Source organism: Acomys russatus, chromosome 13 (genome assembly GCF_903995435.1).
Source record: "Acomys russatus chromosome 13, mAcoRus1.1, whole genome shotgun sequence".
In the NCBI taxonomy this organism is placed as follows: domain Eukaryota; kingdom Metazoa; phylum Chordata; class Mammalia; order Rodentia; family Muridae; genus Acomys; species Acomys russatus.
The window spans coordinates 71,826,212-71,847,666 of NC_067149.1; the positions used below are offsets into that span (position 1 = coordinate 71,826,212).

At 38.0% G+C, this 21,455-nt stretch overlaps 1 pseudogene; it reads right to left on the reverse strand.

Moving 5' to 3' along the window:
• Window positions 1-16,864: 16,864 nt before the first annotated feature.
• Window positions 16,865-21,455, reverse strand: part of LOC127197651 (vomeronasal type-2 receptor 116-like) — a 49,309-nt pseudogene continuing 44,718 nt past the window's right edge.

Consider the following 21,455-nt stretch of genomic DNA (forward strand, 5'->3'; position numbering starts at 1 on the left):
AGGGCTTTTCTGACAGAGAGACACGTCTGCTCCTGGCAGCACCTTCAATCTACTTCAGTGAAGATGATGGGCATCAAAGGAACAAGTGTGGCAGAACAGCCGCTGGACTGAGGAACTGTTCTCATCTCTATTGCTAATAGCCAACTGACTGTCCAAACTGTGATCAAACATGACACTGAGAAATTGACTGTCCAGCTTTGCATTGACTAGGTGGGCCAGCCCTTCAAAATTCATGCATCACAGCACAGTCTGGCAGATATTTTGGGCTGCCAGGCTGAAGACCAGATGCCCCAACAATAGAGAAAAACCTGTGGCAGTCCAGGCAGTTGACTCTCTCTGTCCTGTCTACCCTTTGGAAGTTGCTTGCCTGTACTTCCTTCATATTAGATAATATTTCCTTCTTAAGGCTCTGAGGGGGGTTAGACTAGATAGTCATAGTATTACTATAAGCTTTAGTTTAAGAGCTAAAAACTTGTCTTGAGGTTGATAAATGTAAATTATAATAAAGTGATTTAGAAAAACTTTGGACACTATGATAAGACAGATAGTGGAACAATTTCTCCAAGATTGTCAAATACAAATGGACTGGTCCCTGTAAATGTGACCTTTACTCTATAATTCTCATAATTGTTTTTTGTTGCATATATTTATTTTTTAATAGAAATGGGGATTTGTATTTGATGTAAACATGTTTTTGTTTTGATTCCAAGTGTGGCATGGGGAACAGATTTGCGAGAACACAGATGATGTTTGTCTACTTAGAAGTCAAACCACCTTGTGAGGGGGCTTGGTTGTTGCCAGCTGAAAAACATCCTAGTACAGACTCTGAGAGGAGATATATGTGTATAGCCCCAAACAGGAGGTAGGGGCTTTTTTGGGTCTTGGTATTGTTTGGCTGTTCATTGCTCCACTTTGAGATATTCCTAGAGAGAATTGCTTCAGCAAAGGCTTCAAGGCTCTGGATTCCAGCTGCTGTTTCAGGTTCCAGCAGAAACTTTGGTGGAATTGCTGGTCTCCTGAAATCCTGCAACTATGCCAGAGGAATCCTCCCAGGAACTGAATTCAACAAAGTTTACGTATCCTGTTCTCATTAACCTCTTTTCTCTCCATTTTAGGGCAGGCGGGTTGGAAGGGAGGTATAAGCATTAAAGAACTCCAAATAAAATAGGTTTGGAAAAGCTGAAGCATCTTTCCTATCTTGACGAGCCTACAACTCTGAATGTAATGAATATCTATCATAGCTCATCTCTATCAACCTAAACACTAACCTAAACAACCTAAAACATCTTAACCCCTAAACAACTAAGCTTAATTTTAAAACTAAACTATCTGCTATTCAACCCATCAGAGACTTGAGAAGGAATAAAATTAATTATCTGAGTAAATAGGAAGTGCAAGTTAGCAGCTTCCAAAAAGAGAAGATGACAGAGACAGTTCATTGCCTAGACAGTCACCCAAAACTCTCTATAATGTTGGAGGATTGTTTTCAGCCTTCTGGCCCATTATATCTGGCAGACATATTTGTGAAGCAGGAACTATTGAGGACTTGCTCACCATGTCTTGGCAGAGTTTGGCCCTCAACTCTTTTTTCATCCAAGTTTGCCCACTTTTAGGCAGAATTCTGTCTACAGGAGAAACGAGTACATTTCTGCAAAGTGGCTGGTTTGCCACATGTGAAGCCATCTCCACAAAGAGGTTTTTTGATGCTCATCATCTTCTCTGTGGTAGGCTGGGTGTTGCCTGGAGTTAACCTATCTTATTGTCAAAGGATCCTTAAAATAATAAAAAAAATCCTTAAATGCCACATTCTGTAGGTCTCTAAGGTTTTTGAAGCCCTTATTTAACTATTTTACCTTATATATCTATAGAATCATATCTATTTGTTAAGCCTAGGATGTATATTCTTGTGATGAAAATAGACTAGTAATTGACATGATCATTAGTTGATCAACTAACAATTAACTTGTATTACCTAATTATCCTAAACAGCTTGCAATAGCACCTTCTAACAATTGGAAATAAACCTTGTATTATAATTGAGTGGATGGGTACACTACCTCCTATTACAGTAGAAATATACATAATGTGTGTGAAGAATAATCTTGTGTCGATAGACAAAATTCTATACCAATGAATTAAAAAAAATAACCTTGTTTGTTAGTAACAGTTAAGGCCTTAAGTTGAGGAGTAGGTTCAACAATATACCTTTTGTCCCATCTCCCTAAATATTTCTATATTTCCCCTTTCTTTTTTCAACCCCTATCTATATACCTAAGAAACAGATGTAGATGAAAACACACTCCTAACTCAATTAAGTCTATAGTGACATGAATTCAAACTTCAAAAGAAGCAGGTAACTTATATTGCCAATCTCACTACATGAGAATAGCTCTGAGACTGGCTGAGTAATGAGTGTCTATTTATAGACAATGCTTCTTGTTGGTTACAAAATACTTGTGACTTTTTTTAAAGATGCCATTCTTCACATTGGATGAATGAAGATTTACAGATGACTTTCTTCTGCTCATACCCAGAGCAGAGAGCCAGCCTTAATTGTTCTGTGCATCCTGCACACCTCATACTTTTATGTTAGGGCTGTATAATGCTTATGAAAAATTATATGTTTTCAGAACAAAATAACCAGACACTGATGCTGGATCAGACTTGACAGGATCCATTCCTCTCATCATGCTAGATGCTTGACATCCTGCATCCTTCATGTTCCAGCCCCAAGTGCTTCAGTTGCTGTTCCTCATCAGAACAGGACAGCTCCCAGGACAGCTTCCAAGAAAGCTTCCAATCCCAGTTGGTCCTGAATTTCAGACTGTCCCACACAGGACTCTAATTAACCCTGGAATTTCTCAACATATAGAAACTGGACCACAAATGCTATTCCTGGCTTACTTAGCCATTTCCACAGCTGTATTTGGGCCCCTACAAAGGTATTATTCCTCCCAAATCTGCTAGAAGAAGCCTTAAAAAGAGAATGACACTTCTTTTACCTTAAGGGTGGTTGGGTAGGGTTTTGGCTAATTTATTGGATGTTTATTTTCATTGGGAGTTGGATATAAGTTATTATTGATCTTATTAAAAAAGAAAGCAAGGTTGGACTCAGGGATTTTTCTCTTTTCCTTTATCTTTCTTTCTTAGCAATTAGATCTTTCTATAACTGCTTGTCCTGTAGGGTTGTGTGGTATACATGTAATATGCTTTATGTTGTAATATGCAAAAAACCTGTTTCACTTTACTACAGATATATGTAGTATTGTCTGACTTAATTTGTACAGATATTCACATAATAGGCATAGCTTCTAGTAAATGTGTAATTACAGAGTCAGCCTTTTCAGAACTTAAATCAGGTACCCATTGAAATCCCGAATATGTATCTATAGTAAGGCGCACATAGTTTAAATTTCCAAACTCTATAAAATAAAACACACCTATTTGACAAATTTCATTTACTTGGGTACCTTTTTGGTTACTTACTGCAGGAAATGGAGTTTGGTTATATTAAGAACATATGGGACACTTCCTTATAGTTTACTTGGTTTATTGTGATGTGATAGAAAAATCTATTACCAAACTATTACTGTTAACATAGTGTTTCTTATGAAATTTTGAGTATTTTAGCACATTTCCTATTGCCTGAGCAATTTCATCATTACTTTGTTCTAGAAGGCCTGGTAAATCTGTATGGGATCTGATATGTGTTATATACAGAGGATAATTTCTGCTTCTGATTACTTGTAGTTGAATAAATAGCAAAGTTAATTCTGAATCATCTGGAATAAGTTCAGTGGTTTCTATATGTAAAACAACCATTTCTGCATATTGAGAGTCAGTGACTATATTAAGAGATCCAGGAAAATCTAATAATACCATAAGTGATATACAGCTCTGATTTTTTTTTTACAGAATTATAAGGGCTCTGAGCCACTTATTTGTCCTGACTGATAAGCTGCCTTTCTTTATTTATTTGCAGCAATATAGAGTGTAGGGGCTCTAGAAATTTATGTCTGTTTTATGATATGAGGGAGAATCCAATTTGTTATTTTTATAAACTGAAATCTCTTACTTTGGGGATATTTGTTGTTAATCTCTCCCCAAAATTATTTTAAACTCTTTCCCAGTGTTTATATTCTACCCCTAATGTGGCATTTTCAGCATTAGTAAAGTGTACCACAATTTCTGCTGGATCTATCCCTGCTACTTGACAAACTCTCATTTTTCCTTTAAAAATCAATTCAGAAGCTTTTTTAACATAGGTATTTAATTGTTTACTCTGTGTGCTAAAATATCCATTATAAGATATTATCTTCTCTCTGCACAAGAATTCCTATGGGGAAATGAGTTGAATGCAGAATAACTAAAATACAGGCAAGCTTTGGTTCTGAGTGATCCACATGTATGTACATCCTGTAATTTCTTTTCTACCAGACCCAATTATTTTTCAGCTCCATCTCATAATTTTTATGGACTATTTAAATCCTTCTCACTGAAAATTTTGAGATAAATTAGTTAGCTGTTGAGTATTTAATACAGTTGTGAGCCTTACTCAACTAACATCTTCTGAAATTTTTTGAAAATAAGAGTTTATAATTGTTCTTTCCTGATTTCTACTTTCTGTGGTCAAATTTTCTGCAGACCTATCTTATCTAGATATTTAATAGCATCTCCTCCTTGTATTTTTCATAAGCAACTTGTAATCCCCAACAAAGAAGAGATCTCTTCATCAAATATATTTTTCTAGTATATTTGCATCTGAATCATTGTATAAAATACTGAACTAAAATGGGGGCTGTTTAACATTCCTTGTGGCAAGATTCTCCACTGGTACATTTTTAACAAGTTGAGAGTTAATATAAGTAGGCATTGTGAAAACAAATTTGTATCTATCTTGTTCTTACAAGGGGATAGTGAAAAATAATATTTCAAATCAAGATTTTAAATCATTTATAATAGGCTGTGCCCTAGTCAATAAAAAAGTTAAAAGCATTCCAGGTTGTAAGGATCCCATAGGCTGAATGAATTTATTCATTCCTCTCAGTTCTGCTAACATCCTTCATATTATAGATTAATTTTTAATAACAAATATAGGAGAATTATAAGGGCTGGTGAACTCTTCTATATGTTCATCCTTCAGCTGTTATTGGACTAGCTGTCTTACTTTGCATAACTTTTCTTTTGTCATAAGCCATTACTCTACGCAAACAGGCTTCTCAGTTAATCATTTTAGTAGAAGGGCAGATAGTGTTCTACCCATATAAATTTGAATAGCCAACTCCTGCTGTGTCCTGCTTATAGACTATCTGGACAGTCTGTAATTGCCTTTGATAACATTTTTAAATGTCTTATTAGCAACATGTCTTCTTTTACAATGTGTTCCTGAAGTTGCAGGAATGCTAATCTATGCTTCTCACTTTTGCAATAGATCTCTTTCCAATATATTTATGGCTATATGTCTTTAATTTTCCTATCTGACCTTCTGGTTCTGTGTATTTAGTCCATTTTAGACTTTGTGTTACCTGATTCAATGTTCCAATTCCTAGCAGCTGTGTTGATACCCTTTAAGGTGGCCAATCTGGATTCTAGGCAGCTTGTGGAATTGTTACATCTGCTGTAACCACTAGCTTTCAATTTCAATTCCATGTAACTGCAACTCTAACTTTCGCCTCTTGTTATTTATGGCAGTTTGCCAAAATATATGTTTTTTGTTATCTTTAGACTTTCTTATTTTATCCATAGGAGTTGTTCTATCTCTTGAAATGGTTTATTTAAGTTTTGTCCTATCAGACTCAAAATTTTCTAGTTGCTTTCTAGAACAGTTTTTCCTTGGCTGAAAGAAAACAAATGGCTCATATTGGCTTTCATTAGTCCTTGAGCAAGGCCCCTTAGTCAGTTTTCTGATATTAGGGAACTGCCTTGAACATCTTTGGATGACCTACATTCATAAGCCCTAGTCCATTCCTACCACATTTTCTACATTTCTCAGGAAACTTTCTCTCTGAATTATTATGAGAGAAAATTTTATTCTCAAGAACCACTTGTCTACAGTCTTTTAGGGGATGACATCTTTTACAGCCAGAGAAAAGGGTCTATTGAGTTTTTATGTCTTTTGTAATTTTTCAACCACAAATAAATTGTGATCAGGAGATTTAATAGCCACAGTAGTTATAATTCAGTCACAAGTAGGTGCAGATCTGACCCTTAAAAATCTAATAACCTGCATGAATTCATCATTAGCACTTTCAAAATATAAAGATTCAATTAAAAATTCTTTAGCACTTAGAACTGACATTGCTTAGTTTAAAGCTGTAGTAAATCTGTGTAAAGTCGGTGAAAGATTAATTTGATCCCTGAGTTATGTCTGTAAATGATTCAGATTGTCCATATTGTTTAACCTGTTTAACCTTGTCCCAAGCATTTAAAGTTATTGTATTACATTGTTCTAAGATGACACAACCAATCATAATCTGAACTCTTAATTCAGAATATGAATCTTCATCTAGTAATTGATCCATGACAATATCAATGCCTCTGGTCCCATTTCATTGCTCCATAACTGAAGACTCACCTATCCACCATGTTAACCATTGTAACTGAGGGCCAGATTCTTGCATGGTTGTCATCAAATCTTTCTAATCTTTTGGAATTACATGATTTTGTGTGTCAGTTAGTAAGTATCTAGTTTACATATGATGAATGTAAACCATAGGTCGTTACTCCATTTTTTCATTTCTATTAATTTATTCATATTACATCTAAATTGTTAGCCCTTCCCTTGTATCCTCCTATTCCTCCATCCCTCACACTTCCCCCCTTCTCCCCTCCCCTATGTCTATGATTGATGGAGAACTTCTCCCTCTATATATGCTCTTAGAGTATCGAGTTTCTTCTTGGTAGCTTGCTATTCTTCCTCTGGGTGCCGCCAGGCCTCCCCATCCAGGGGGCATGGTCAGAAAAGTGGCACCAGAGTTTGTGTGAGAGTCATATATTAGTCTCCACTCAATGGTGGAGAATATCCTGTTCATCGGCTAGGTCTGGGTAGGGGTTCGAAGTTTACTGCCTATATTCTCCTTGGCTGGTGCCTTAGTTTGAGAAGGACCCCAGGACCTAGATCTGCCTGTCATAAAGTTCTTCTTGTAGGTTTCCAGGACCTTGTGGATCCTTCTATTTCCCCATTCTTCCATGCTACTCTCACCTAAAGTCTCAATAGGAAGCCCTCTCTTCTGACCCACTTTCCTGGTAAGTAAAGTTTTTCATGGGATGTATCCCTTGGACTAGTGTCTCGATATAAGTGAGTATATACCATTTATCTTTTTTTTGCTTCTGGGTGAACTCACTCATTATGATAATTTCTAGTTCAATCCATTTGTCCACAAATTTCTGGAATTCCTTGTTTTTAATAGCTGAGTAGTATTCCATAGTGTAAATGTACCACAGTTTCTTAGTCCATTCTTCTACTGAGGGATACTTAGGCTGTTTCCATGTTCTGGCTATTATGAATAAGGCTGCTATGAACACGGTTGAGCATATGTCCCTGTTGTGTGGTAGGGTATTTTCTGGGTATATTCCAAAGAGTAGGATAGCTGGGTCTTGAGGAAGCCCTCTTCTCATTTTTCTGAGAAAGCACCAGATAGATTTCCAAAGTGGTTGTACTAGTTTGCATTCCCACCAGCAATGAAGGAGTGTTCATCTCTCTCCACATCCTCGCCAACATGTGGTGTCACTTGAGTTTTTGATCTTAGTCATTCTGATGGGTATAAGATGGAATCTCAGTGTCGTTTTGATTTGCATTTCTCTGATGACTAACGAGGACGAGCATTTCTTTATGTGTTTCTCAGCCATTTGATATTCCTCTGTTGAGAATTCTGTTTAGTTCTGAGCCTCATTTCACACTTAGGTTTTTTGGTTTTGTGGTGTTTAATTTCTTGAGTTCTTTATATATTTTGGATATTAGACCTTTGTCAGATGAAGGGTTGGTGAAGATCTTTTCCCAGTCTGTAGTCTGTCGCTTTCTTCTCTTGACAGTGTCTCCTGCCTTATAGAAGCATCTCAGCCTCATGAGGTCCCATTTATTAATTGACATTAAGGCCTGGGCAGTTGGTGTACTGTTCAGGAAGTTGTCTCCTATGCCTATGTGTTCCAGGCTCTTCCCCACTTTTCCCTCTAACTGAATTAATGTCTCTGGTTTTAAGTTGAGGTCTTTAATCCACTTGGACTTGAGTTTCATGCATGGTGACAAATAGGGGTCTAATTGCATTTTTCTACATGTAGACATCCAGTTAGACCAGCACCATTTGTTGAAGATGCTATCATTTTTCCATTGAATAGTTTTGGCTTCTTTGTCAAACATCAAGTGAGCAAATGTGTGTGGATTCATCTCTGGGTCTTCAATTCGATTCCATTGATCCACCAGCCTAGTGCTGTGCCAGTACCATGCGTTGCTCTATAGTACAGCTTGAGATCAGGTATGGAGATTCCTCTGGAGGATCTTTTATTGTGTAGGATTGTTTTTGCTATTCTGGGCTCTTTATTTCTCATGAGTTTGAGAATTGATCTTTTGATATCTTCAAAGTATTTTGTAGGTATTTCGATAGTGATTGCATTGAATCTGTAAATTGCTTTTGGTAAGATGGCCGTTTTTACTATGTTAATTCTCCCGATCCACGAACAAGGTAAATCCCTCCATCGTCTGATGTCATCTTCAATCTCTTTCTTCAGAGGTTTAAAGTTTTTTTCAAATAAGTCCTTCACTTGCTTGGTTAGAGTTACTCCTAGATATTTTATATTGCTTGTGCCTATTGTGAAGGGAGTAGTTTTCCTCTGCCTGTTTGTCATTTGTATATAGGAAAGCTACTGACTTTCCTGAGTTAATTTTGTATCCTGCCAATTTGCTGAAGGTGTTTATCAGCTGTAGGAGTTCTCTGGTGGAATTTTGAGGGTCACTTATATACACTATCATATCATCTGCAAGTAGGGATAATTTGACTTCTTCCTTTCCCATTTGGATCCCCTTGATCTCCTTTTGATGTCTTATTGCTCTGGCTAGAACTTTGAGAACTATATTGAAGAGATATGGGGACAGAGGGTAGCCTTGTCTGGTCCCAGATTTTAGAGGAATTTCCTTGAGTATCTCTCCATTTAATTTAATGTTGGCTATTGGTCTGCTGTATGTAGCCTTTATTATGTTTAGATAAGTGCCTTGTATTCCTGATCTCTCCAGAACTTTAAACATGAATGGATGTTGGATTTTGTCAAATGCCTTTTCTGTGCCTAAGGTGATGATCGTGTGGTTTTTCTCTTTCAGTTTGTTTATATGGTGAAATACATTGATGGATTTTTGTATGTTAAACCATCCCTGCATGCCTGGAATGAAGCCTACCTGGTCATAGTGAATGATGTCTTTGGTATGCTGTTGTATTCGTTTTGCGAGTATTTTATCGAGTATTTTTACATCAATGTTCATAACAGAAATTGGTCTGAGATTCTCTTTTTTTGTTGGGTGTTTGTGGGGTTTAGGTATCAACATGACTATGGCCTCATAGAAGGAATTTGGTAATGTTCTGTCCATTTCTATATTTTGGAATAGCTTGGATAGTATCGGTATTAGCTCCTTTCGAGAAAATTGTCCATTTCCCTTAGATTTTCAAAATTTGTGGCATAAACGCCTTTAAAGTAGGCTCTTATGATTCTTTTATTTCTTTGGTGTCTGTTGTTATGTTTCCCTTTTCATTTCTGATTTTGTATATTTGGATAATGTTTCTCTGTCTTTTAGTTAGATTGGCTAACAGTTTGTCTATCTTGTTAATTTTCTCAAAGAACCAACTCTTGGTTTTGTTGATTCTTTGGATTGTTCTCTTTGTTTCTAATTTATTGATTTCAGCCCTGAGTTTGAATATTTCCAGACGTCTACTCCTCTTGGGTGTTTCTGCTTCTTTTTTTTCCTAGAGCTTCCAGATGTGTTGTTAAGTTGTTTATACGGGATGTGTCCATTTTCTTTTTAATGACACTTAGTGCTATGAATTTTCCTCTTAGCACTGCTTTCAATGTGTCCCAAAAATTTGGGTATGTTGTTCCATCATTTTTATTGAATTTCAGGAAGTCTTTTATTTCTTCCCTTATTTCTTCCATGACCCATGTGTCATTAAGTATAAAGTTGTTTAGTTTCCATGTGTTAGTATGTTTTTTTGTTATTTCTGTTGTTGTTGAAGTCCAGCCTTAGACCATGGTGATCTGATAAGATACAAGATATTATTTCAATCTTCTTGTATCTGTTGAGGTTTGCTTCATGACCAACTACGTGATCAATTTTAGAGAATGTTCCAAGGGGTGCTGAGAAAAAGGTATAATCCTTTGTGTTTGGGTAGAGAGTTGTATAGATATCTGTTAGATCCATTTGATTCATGGCATTGGTTAATGAAGTTATTTCCCGGCTTAGTTTTTTTATTCAAAGACCTATCCTTGAGTGAAAGTGGGGTGTTGAAGTCTCCTACTATTATTGTGTGGGTATCAATGAGTGGGGCAAGCTTTGTTAATAGCTTTCTTAAAAATGTGGGTGCCCTTTTGTTAGGAGCATAGATGTTCAAAATTGTGATGTCTTCTTGGTTGACTTTACCTTTGACAAATACGAAGTGTCCATTTTCATCTCTTTTGATTAATTTTAGTTGAAAGTCTTTTTTATTAGATATTAGAATGGCTACCACAGCTTGTTTCTTGTGACCATTTGCTTGGAATATTTTTTCCCCAACCTTTTACTCTGAGGCAATGTCTGTCCTTGTGGTTGAGATGTATTTCTTGAATTCAGAAGAATGTTGGGTCATGTTTATGCACCCACTCAGTTAGTCTGTGTCTTTTTATTTTAGAATTGAGACCATTGATGGTGAGAGATATTAAGGACCAGTGATTGCTGAATCCCTTCATTTTTGGTATTTGTAACAGTCGAGATTTTGTGAGGTTGTGATTTTGGGATGGTGTAGTTATCTATTTCCTATGTATTTTTTGGTTGTAGTTTGGCCATTTGGGGTGGAGTTTTCCTTCAAGTAACTCCTATAAAGTCGGACTTGTGGCTAGGTACTGTTTCAATTTGTTTCTCTCATGGAATATCTTGTTTTCTCTGTCAATGGTTATTGACATTTCGCTGGATATTGTAATCTTGCCTGGCATCTGTGTTCTCTTTGGTTTTGCAAATCCTCTGTCCAGGCCCTTCTGGCTTTCATGGTCTTTGCTGAAAAGTCAGGAGTAATTCTGATAGGTTTGCCATCATATGTTACTCAGCCTTTTTCTTTTGCCGCTTTTGATATTTTTTCTTTGTTCTGTATATTTTCCGTTTTTATTATTATGTGGTGGGAAAATTTTCTTTTCAGGTATATTCTATTTGGTGTTCTGTAGGCCTCTTGTATGCTCATATGCATCTCCTTCCTCAAATTGGTGAAATTTTCTTCTATTATTCTATTAAAGATATTTTCTGGGCTGTGGAGTCAGTTTTGTTCTCTTTGCTCAATACCTATTATTCTCAAGTTTCATCTTTTCATGGTGTCTTTGATTTCTTGTATGTTCTGTGTCAAGAACTTTTCAGATTTAGCATTTCCCTTGATGGTTGTTTCCAGTTCTGCAATTGTATCTTCAAGTCCTGATATTTGCTCTCCATTTCTTGCAATCTGTTAGATAAGGCCACCTCCGAGATGCTTGCTTTCTTCTCTGATATCTCTCGATCATGTTTTTCTTCTGTGTGTTCCTTTATCACAGCTTCCATTTTTATCTTCAGATCTTGAACTGTTTCAATGATTTCCTTCATCTGGTTATTTATATTTTTCTGAAATTCTTCAAGTGCCTCTTTATATGACTCTTTAACTCTTCAGCCCTCTTGTTTGCCTCCTCCTGCATTTGTTGACAGATTTTGTTTCTTCCATTATTATCTTCTTTACTAAGGACTTGAGGTCATTTTCATGACTATCAGTTGCTGTTAGGCTCTCCAGGTTGTTTTCATTGGGATTGCTGAGATCTGGAGATGCCAGACTATTTTGGTTTTTGTTAGCATTATTTCATTGTCCTCTTGTCATTTTGGTGACTCTGATGTTGGAAGGTAGTTTATAGTGACCTTCGCTGGTTGGGAGTGGATAGTTGATGACTGATTATAGGTCGGGTGCTCTTGCCTGTGCAGATCAGGGAGTATTTCCCTGGAACAGGCAGGTGATCTGGTTTCCACTCCTGGAGATTTTTCTCTATACCGTATGCTCCAGGCTGAATCAGCCAATGTAGGTTTCTGTTTAGACCCTTTCACCGTACTGCTGTAATTCAGATCAGCAATTTTGGGACCTAGAATAAGGTCTTCACACAAGCATTCTGGTTGTGTAGATTGTTCATAGCTGCCTGTCCTTCCTGTCATTTTGTAGCGAAGACCCAAGGTGGATCAGATCTTCTGGGCTGTAGCTGTCTTTTAGCTTTGTCTCTATACCTTGAAGAAGTGTCCAGCCTCTCCCAGAACTATAAGCCTGGAGGGTCCGAGATCGCTCTAGGTCAGCAATTAGACAATATAAGCATGATCCACATCTCCCGATATCGTGAGAGTTCCTGCCTTGGCTGGGCCAGTTGACCCAGCTAGGATCTCTCCTTTGGGGAGTGCAGGATCAGTACTCTGCAGCTATCCTGCCGGATACAGTACGGTTTCAGAGCACTGGTGGTTGCCCAAGATGCCTGCTCTTCCCACAGGGCTGGGAGGCTCCGCTAACGCTCTAGGTCAGCAATTAGACACTGCAAGCATGACCCACATCTTGTCTCCTGATAGGCCTGTGGAAGCAGTCCAAGCTGGTTTCTAACTGCCCCTGTTTGCAGGTTCAGTCTGTTGTGTCAAGCTTTAGGTTGGGCGCAGGATGGCCCACGAGCTGCAGGCCCACACTAGCTGTTTTTGGTGGGTCCAGCCACCTGTGTTTCCACTTGGCCTGGGTGGGTGACCTCTGCAGTTTGGGGTGGTGTAGATGGAGGGATACAATGGCAGTTTCACCCTATTCCCTGAGACTCCTCTGGCTGGGGGCTCTGGAGAATCCCCTCCCCAACAACGAGTTTGTGTTTTATATGCCAGCTGCAGTCTGCATGTGGATTCCATTCCAGAGTTGGGGAGTGCGTTTAGCACCTCCGGGATGTTGCTTGTCCCAGGGGTAGGTCCACTGGTGGTCTGCAGAACTTGGGGCCCTACTCACCTACAATTCTCAAGATCCAGCAGTCTGTGGTTCCATTCACGTCCCTGATCTCCTCAGAGTAGATCAGATACAGTGCATACTGTTCGATGCCATCTCGGAATCTCCGTTACTCCTTCTTTAAATTTAACTAAGTCTTGTGCCTCTATGGGCCGCCACTCTAATTCTTGATAGCCTTGTGCGTCCTGTTCATCTGGTTCTAATTTGATTATCATAGCTGGAAAAATCATTTTAGGTTTTTATTAGTCATTTGGACTGCAATTTTCAGTTTCAACACAAGGTGGCGATGGACACTTTAGATTGGATTCATCTGAAAATTATGATTCAAAGGACTGTCTAATTTTTGTTCTATTGTTTGTAACTTGGCATGGATTTTTCAGCTCCTCTTTTATCTAATTCTGCTTTATTCTAATTTCCCTTAAAATTATATATAAAGTTGATATCACTATAAAAATAGTTATTTGTATGCTGATAATCAAAACAAAATTATATGAGATCCAAATGCCCTCTATCATTGTATTATCTATTTCTATAAACACAAATATTTTCTTTTTAATTTATATACCTCTTCTTCCTTTTGAGACTTCTCTTTATTATATCCAAACTATTTATTTATTTCTATGGTATTAGTATACACATTTTCTTTTCTTTCTTTAGCACTTAAGCATAATTCCAAACATACTTACCAGATCAGAGGTTCCTCTGTGCTCAAGTCTTCAGCTTGTCAGTCCGAGCTTGATTTCTTTTGCAGCTCAGCTTAGCATGTGGTGGTGGCTTCTGGCTCTGCCTCTCTTGGATCAATGTATCCCTCTGCTCAACTATGGCTGCAGATAGGGGCATGTGCCCTGCCATGCTAGCCTGGGCCATTGCATTTGGGTGTTACATGTGCAGAACACCTGCCCTCTGTCCAGGTGCTCACAGGCTCTGTTACCCGGCTGGTTTTTATAGTCAGCCAGACCTATCCGGATTTCAGCCACATCATGGTCCAGCCATTGGCTGCTCACAGACACGGTTCCCATGAAGCCACCAGAAGACAGTTCCCTCTTCATCAGAAAAGGACCAAACTGGAAATAGGGCACTTGGGAGAAGTTAAGGGTGCTGTGCTTGAACCTCCATCTCACTTGCTCTTAAAGGGCAAGCCTGGGCCATGGTGCCAGAGGCCTGGTGCTACTCAGTCTGCTCCTTCTGACCTGGCTGTGGGCCACAGTGTGTCTCAGATCCCTGCTGACAGAGTAGAGCACCCTTTCTAGCTATCTCCAGCTCCAGGGATGGGCTGATCCACCCTCTTACACTAGGGAGAAATTGTAGCAGCTTTTAATTGAGGCTTCCCTCTGTTCAATCTAAAAGGAGCCCAGCTTCCTTCCTGATTAATAACAGAGCAATGAGCAATTACTAGGCTAACGTTTTCCTTGCTTTTCAATTGGGACTTTCACCCCGTATATGATGGGCCAATTAAAAATGTTTGGTGCCAAATATAACCAGAATTTCTTGGACCATCACTCCAAGTATGGAGAACTTTCATACTTATAAGATTAGGAATTATAGTTAGGCAGATTCTCAGCTATTCTAACCTGACAATACCAACCTGGCCTCCATCCCTCCACATGGCCTGTTACCTCTCCTCAATACCACAGTTATGGCACCTGTTTCTCCTACCATGTATAGCTGGCAACTCCGCTTGTGTCCAATTCTTTCCCATAGTTCCTTTCTCTTCCCAAAAGTCCCACCTTCCTTTCCTGCCTTTGCTATAGGCAATTCTGCTCTTTATTAAACCAGTCAGCAAGTGTCAGAGGAAGTATTTACAAAATATGATGCAGCCAAGGAGTGACAATACCAAAGTCCAGCCTGTGGTATTGAATTAATAAAAAGACAGTCTTTACACAGGGCTGAAAAAGATCATCGCAATGATAGGTACCCCCTTTCCCACTGGAGAATTGCTGCTCCCACAGGACCAAATCCAGGAACAGTGAAGAGGAGAGAAGAGAAAGTCTTGGTAGACCCCAGGTAGGGAGAATTGAGCTGGTTAAGGGAAACCAACCATTGGGAAACAACTAGCTATACTAACTAGTTGTTAAGGACAAGTTGAGAAACAGAGGAAAAAAATACTTGGAGATTCAGGCATATTCAGTATAAACTGAAGGTCTAAAGCCCAGGAGAATTTTACTTCCCTGTCTTTCTCACATGCTTATCATCCGTCTGTCTCCTCCTCTGTGTTGCTTGATCCCTGTCATTACTAGCTCTCTATTCACCTTGATTTTTCTGTCTCTCTTACATGCTTACTGGTACTCTTATTTTTCTGTCTCTCTTCTTGCTTGCTGTTACCCATATTTATGTCTTTCTTCTTACTTGCTGTTACCCATCTTTCTATCTCTCTCTCTCTGTCTGTCCTTGAGCCAACCCCAACAGTTTATTTAAAGTGAAGTTCAATTTTTTTAATTATAGATTACATCATGATTTTCTCATCTTTTACAATCAACAGAGCATTCAAAAATAAAGCAAGGGAGCTATATAACAAGGAAATATAAACATTTCTATATAACTTACAAAAAGCATTCAGCAAAAATGAATCAATTTTCAAGCAATGGTCAGCATAACCTGATTATTGTTTCTTAAACAATGCTTGGGAAAGTTTATAATATATTTCTCTGGAATAAAGCTATTGTGTTTACAAGAATATCACAGCAACATAGCTTGAGCTAAATGTTATCTAATAAAGAAAAAAACTTGACATACTATCAGTCCCAAACTGACAGGTGTGCTATCCAAGCCTAGGATAACTGTCAAGGGGTCCTTTATTGTAAAGCATCTATAAATCATGACATTTCAAACCTATCTTCTATTGCTCTCAAAGCAGATTTTAAAGAAACTTTTCTAGAGGTAATAGTATCTAACCAGGTACTTTATGTCAAGGTCCTAACTTCCTTTCATGCAGTTTCTGCTTGGGTGCTCGCAGTCAGAGCAAAAACTCTAACATTGTCTCAAACCTTTGGCCAGATACCCTCCTTCAATACTCTCTGTGGGAAAACGTTTTCCCTGTATGAATTTCCTTAGGGCTGAGAAATGAAGAGAAAAAGACAGTTTTAGGAGGAAAAGACAGATATTTAGACAAAATTCCACCTGGATCATACATAATATTTAAGGGCAGTGGTGACCAGCTGGAGATCTTTGGAACTTTTTCAAACAAAGCCTCAACAGCTCTTCTGGAAGTCTCAAGATCAAGCTGGACAGTCAGAGGTTTCTGGAACTTTGTCAATCAAAGCCTCTCTGACTTATCCTCATGTCTGTGACAGAGAATATCTGTCCCTGATTTTATCAAAGAAAGTCAAAAGAAATGTAACATTACTGGGCATGATGACACGTAATCAGCACCAGCACTTTGTAGGCAGAGGTAGGCAGCTATTCATGAGTTTGTGTCATAGTAGACTGCTTTTAGGACTGCATGCCAAAAAAAGATGCATAGTGATATTTTGTTACAGAAAAGAGAACACATGAATATCAAACCAGAAATAAAAATAATGATTCTAGTACCAAGAAATTTAATAAAATTTAAGATTTTTGAACCAGTAGAGTCACATTATATTACACCTGAGTAAGAGTTTAAGAACAGTGTGTCACTAGCTTCAAACTTTATATATAATTTACTAACATAGATTAATTTTAATTGTTAACTAAATGTGAAATGACTTGCTTCTTGAATGGGTTTTGTGCTTGATGTCAAGACAGTTCTTATCTGGCCTTAACAAAATGATGTAGCATTTGGGGGCAAAGATCAAGCCAAGGAGAGCTGCACTGGAAGCCAAGATAGAGAAGACTTCCATAGCCACCATGACCTTCCCCTTTGTGCTGTGGTAGACAGGGAGGAAGGTGACCCAGACACAGAAGAATACCTGCATGCTGAATGACAGGAACTTGGCTTCGTTGAAAGTGTCAGGGAGATTTCTGGACAAGAAGGCCATGGTGTAGGTCCCAATTGCCAAGGAGCAGAGGTATCCCAGGACACAGTGGAAGGCAACTTCTGAACCCTTGTTGCACACAAGGATGATGTGACCATGTTCAGCATGAGCATCTTGATCAATGAAGGGTGGAGAGGTAAACAGCCAAACTGCACAGAGAACAGTTTGTATCAGTGTGCAGATGGGAATGATGAAGTTAGGGGCCCTTGATACCATCAACCATCTCACCATTCTAGCTGGAACAGTGACCTTGAATGCAATGACCACTGTAATAGCTTTGGCTAAGACTGTGGAGAGAGCCACAGTGAACAAAATTCCAAATGCTGTCTGCTGCATGATGCAGGTGGCTGTGTTGGGCTGTCCAATGAAGAGCAGGGAACTGAGGAAGCAGGCTATGAGTGTCAATAACAGGATGTAGCTGAGAGCCCGATTATTGGCCTTGACAATGGGTGTGTCTCTGTGCCTCACAAAGATGAAAAATACCATAGCTGTGAGTACAGCTAAGAACAGTGCTGTGGTGGTGAGAGCCATCCCCATGGGGTGTTCATAGGCCAAAAAGCTCACAGATTTCTGGAAGCAAAAGTTCTTCTCTGAGTTAGAATAATGACTTTCTGGACACTTCACACACTGATCCATATCTGTTCAGAAAGGACAGTTATTTTGAATTAATCCTCAGGTATTGTTTTTCTGCTTAAGCTGTTATTCAGCCTCAGATCATTGAAATGTTTCTTGAATAAGCTTGCTTTATTGTTTCAGAAGCAAATATTTAAATATTCTGTGAATAATTTCAAATTAATACAGCCCTATTTGCCTATGGTGACAAAAATCAAAGAAGCTCAGTGCTTTTCCTTTTTTTGTGTGTACTTTTCCTGAATTTGTGACTTTTTTGCATCTATTTTATAATTCATAAATATAATTTAAAGCTGCATTGAATAATTTTCATTTTATGACATACTATTATTAAATGATGACAACTCTGGATATATATTTTGTACATTATGGCTAATATTTTTTAAAATATCTTTTTTAAATGCTTCAGATATGAGATCCAAATTTATTTTCAAAAATACCTTTGTTTCTCTAATTTAGTTTATACTCTGAATGATTTTGAAATAATAAATACTCTTATGTTTTTGAACCTTAAATCCTTCACTAATAATATGTTGATATATATAACTATAACAATATATTTTTCAACATATAGGAAGAGAATTTTTGAAATATTTCTAGTTATTCAAATCAAAGTTTGAATACTCCATTCCTAAATATTTTGACTTTTATCTTGACTTCAACAACTTTTATCTTCAGCAAGATGGTAGGCTGTAGATTGGAAAGGATATTCACCAATCCTGCCTCTGACAATTGCTTAATATCCAAAATATACAAAGAACTCTAAAAACTAAAAACGAACCAATGAAATAACCCAAATAAAAATAGGGTAGAGAATAAAACAGAATTCTCAACAGAGGAAACTTTAATCCCTGAGAAGATTAAAGGAATGCTCAGCATACTTAGCATAGAAATGCAAATCAAAACTACTCTGAGTTTCATCTTACACCTGTCAGAATGGCTAAAATATAAAACTCCAGAGACAGTACATGGTAACTATGATATGGAACAAGAACACTCTTCCATTGATGGTGGAGGTTCAACTTGTTCAGCTGCTTTTGAAATCAATCTTGTGTTTTATCAAAAAATTAGGAATATCCCTACCTCATGACACAGCTATACCACAATTGTGCATATACCCAAAAGATGCCCCACCACACAACAAGGACATTTGATCAGCTATGCTTATAACACTTTATGCATAATAGCAAGAAACTGGAAATAATCCATATAGCCCTCAACTGAAGAATGATTTTTTAAAATGAGGTACACTTACACAATGGATTATTACTCAGCTTTTTAAAGCAAGGAAATGATAGAATTTACAGACAAATGGGTGGAACTAGAAAAGATCATCCTTAGTGAGGTAACCTAGACCCAGAGATTCACATGGTATGTCCTCACTTATAAATAGATTCTAGCCATAGAGTTCAGGACAAACACACTACAATTCACAGACCATAAGAAGCTAAGTAAGAAGGAGCCTCCAAGGCAGGGTGCTTGAACCTCATTCACAAGGAGAAATAGAATATAACACAAAACTGTTTGAAAAAAGGGAATAGGTTAGGAGAGGGAGTTTGGTGGAAACAGTGGTGATTAGATGGGAGAAGTGAGGGTGGGAGGCCACAAGTCTTAGAGAGAGAAGAGAAACTGAGGGTTGGGATATCACTGAGACAAGCTAGAGACCTATGACAAGGTAGGCTCCTGAGAGGATATGGGAGTGACTGTAGCTAAGACTCCTAGTATCAGGAGTCATGGAGTCTGAATAGGCCACCTTCTATCCAGACAGGGAGAGGAACACCAAGTCACCCACCAAAACTTTACCCCAAAATTTTCCTGCCTATAAGATATGCAGAGACAAAGTTGGAGCAAAGATTGAAGGAATGTCTAACCAATGCCTGGCACAACCTGAGACACACCTGATGAGAGGAAACCTACCCCTAAACTATAAATGATACTCTGCTATGCTCCCAGATGGGAGCCTAGCATATCTGTCCTTGGAGAGGCTCCATGCAACAGCAGCTCAAAAAGGTTGCTGAGACTCACAGCCAAACATTTAACTGAGCATGAAAGCCTTATGGAACAGGTGGGGTTAGGACAGAAGGACCTGGGGGATAAGAACTCCCCAAGAATACAAAGTGTCAACTAACCTAGGTCAAGGGGACATATGGAGATTAAAGCCCCAACCAAGGGCCATGTCTGGAATGGACCTAGGCCACCTACACACAGGTACCCAATTGGTAGCTTAGTATTTATATGGACTTTCTAGGAAAGCAAGCAGGAGCTTTCTTTGACATGTACTATCTTGCCTTCGTTCTGATAACGTCGCTATGGTGTGGCTGCCTTACCCAGCCTCAGCAGAAGAGGATACATTCTGTCCTGATATGATTTGGTATGCAGCCCTGTGTTGGTTTGGGTGGCTTGCTCCCTTTTCTGAGTACTAGGGGAGGCAGGATAGGAGAGGAAGGAGGAGCATGTGACTGGAGCAGAGGAGGGATGTAAATAAAAAACCAAACCAAACCAAAAACTTATACACCTTGGATTTTAATGCCACATTTCTACTACATTAAACCTTTGTGTATTTCTAAATCTTATCACCATATCACTAGATTGTCTCTATTTCATTGTTTGAGCAAAAACATTTATTGTTTGGTTTTATGAGAATCAAATTCTCCTTTAATATCTTGGGTGATTTTTGTTTATTGATCATGGAACTCTAATCAATTTTTTTCTGATATTTTCTCAAACTTATCACTCATTCACAACTTATTCTTCTATTATGAATTTTTTCTATTGTAGAATGTATGCTTCAAGGGTAGAATATGACTTAATTAAGGTACATGTTGTATGTATCATTAACTAATTTATATAAGGATAACACTACTCTATAAAAAATATTTTCCTTAATCTACAATATTGTATCAGTATATGTTGAATTTCAAAGTTTTATCATGTATGTTTTCACCCTACTTTGTCTTACATGTGGTTTCAAAATATAGTCACTAACACAAAACCATGTAGGATTTTTTTTGTTTAACCATTTTCCTATATTCATTTGGGCCCCTACTAGGTATTATTTGTCCCAAATCATCCAGAAGAAGCCTTAAAAAGAGAATGACACCCCATTTCCCTTAAGGGCAGTTGGACCATGTAGGATTTTGTATCCATGACTGAAGTGCTACTATCTGCATATTGACAATATGTATGGACATATCATATAGCTAATGTGCAAGGTAGAAATATTTATCAAAATACTATTTTGCACCTGCCACTATGAACCTACATTTAATTTCAGGGTGAGGGGAGGGAGAGCGTATCACACAAGGAAGAACTTAATGCTGCCATTTAGCTTAAGGTAATTATGGTGAAACACCCTTTTAAATCTCTGTGTTTATGTACACTGATAAGCAGCACTCTCATTCTTACACAAAGAAGCCTCTCCTTACAATGATCTGTGATGAAAGGCAAGAAATATGATTGGAAGATCCTGAGACTAACTGATGATTTAATCCCCATTCATAAACAAGTATGTTTATATCATCCATTGTAATGTTCAAGAAATATAATGGAAATGAAGGTGTAAACAATTATAAGATGAGAACTGCACATTGTCTGTTTCTAGGCAACATATGATTGCACTAAGGAACTCTGTACAATTACACACAGCTCCCTGGTTCGTGAAGAAGAATGAGGAAAC